General features: G+C 48.0%; 1 pseudogene; it reads left to right on the top strand.

Annotated features, from left to right (window-relative positions):
- Positions 1–839: 839 nt before the first annotated feature.
- On the top strand, positions 840–1,046 carry LOC142261459 (U2 spliceosomal RNA; annotated as a pseudogene).
- The last annotated feature ends 210 nt before the right edge of the window (positions 1,047–1,256 follow it).

Genomic DNA, 1,256 nt, shown 5'->3' with positions numbered 1-1,256 from the left:
CATGGTGACTGAGCCTGATTGTAACGGGAGCATAGAGGTGCCGATCCTGTCTTACCTGCGTTGGTGTAGAAGTGGGTGTCCTGTGGTGGAGTCAGCTATGTGCAGTGGTGGCCGTGGGTTCTTTTATGTGCGACCGTAGTAATAGCTGCGCCCACTTCCTGTATGGGAGTGGAATGCAGTGAGGGTAATGGAACGCACGCCTGCGCATTTGTGTTTAACGTCGCGCATGTGCAGAACGGAGAAAAGGCTGCGCTCACTTCCTAATGAAAGGGAGTGAGACGCATCTGGGAAGGGAAGGGAAAAGATTAGGGTTTGGGGATGATGAAAGGGCTTTCTACGGGCAAGGATGGCAAAGGGTGGCAGTGACGGAAAGTCAGGCAGCCTGTCCTGTCCTGTCCTGTCCGTCCGTCTTTTTGTATCATGAATTGGAAAGACTGCAAGGGGGAGGGGAGGTGCTTGTGTCCAAAAGGAGGAGTTATTCAGATTCATTGCAGTGGGCGGCGGCTGCAAAAAGCACCATTCTTCTTGTTTTTGCTCTGCAAAACAGCCTTTTCAAGGGTTGGCTTGGGTGACAAAATGTCTTCTGTAGGCGTGGGTTTGTCTCCCTCTCCCTAATATGTGTCCGGTATAGGCCAGGGTGCCACTCAAGGCCGTAACCAATTCGGGTTATAGCTTCTCGGCCTTTTGGCTAAGATCAAGTGTAGTTTCGGAGGACGCTACCTTGGTCGGTACTGGAAGGTGCCTGGGATTGCACGTCTGCCGGCCTTGAGGAAGTGTGTGCGCCTTCTGGTGACACATAGCCCTCTTGTGCCTGGACGGTTCCCAGGCAACGGGAGGCGATCACCTTTGTTATTTTGAAGTCCTACTGATAAACAGAAAAAAAAAAAAATTAAATCTGTTCTTATCAGTTTAATATCTGATACGTCCCCTCTCTGGGGACCATATATTAAATGGATTTTTAGAACAAGGAGATGGAAAAAATCTTGCTCTGTCCACTCCACGCATTGACCTGGTATTGCAGTACCTCCAGGACCGGTGCACCCCTTCTTAACCCAGTTTCCAAAAGCAGAACTCAATTCACCTGATTCAAATGAGCCCCATTAGTGAATTGAAAGAAAGCAAAAACTTTATATGCACCTCAATTTGGCCAATTCACTTTTCACACTTTCACCCTTTTTTTTATCTTTCACACCTTTTACTTGCTTTATTGATGCAAAAAGCTGTGCCAAATAGCAAACTCATCTCCACTCAACTTG

Source organism: Anomaloglossus baeobatrachus, unplaced genomic scaffold, assembly GCF_048569485.1.
Source record: "Anomaloglossus baeobatrachus isolate aAnoBae1 unplaced genomic scaffold, aAnoBae1.hap1 Scaffold_2233, whole genome shotgun sequence".
Classification (NCBI taxonomy): domain Eukaryota; kingdom Metazoa; phylum Chordata; class Amphibia; order Anura; family Aromobatidae; genus Anomaloglossus; species Anomaloglossus baeobatrachus.
The sequence above is the reverse complement of the archived record's forward strand: the minus strand, read 5'-3'. Positions and strand labels throughout refer to the sequence as shown.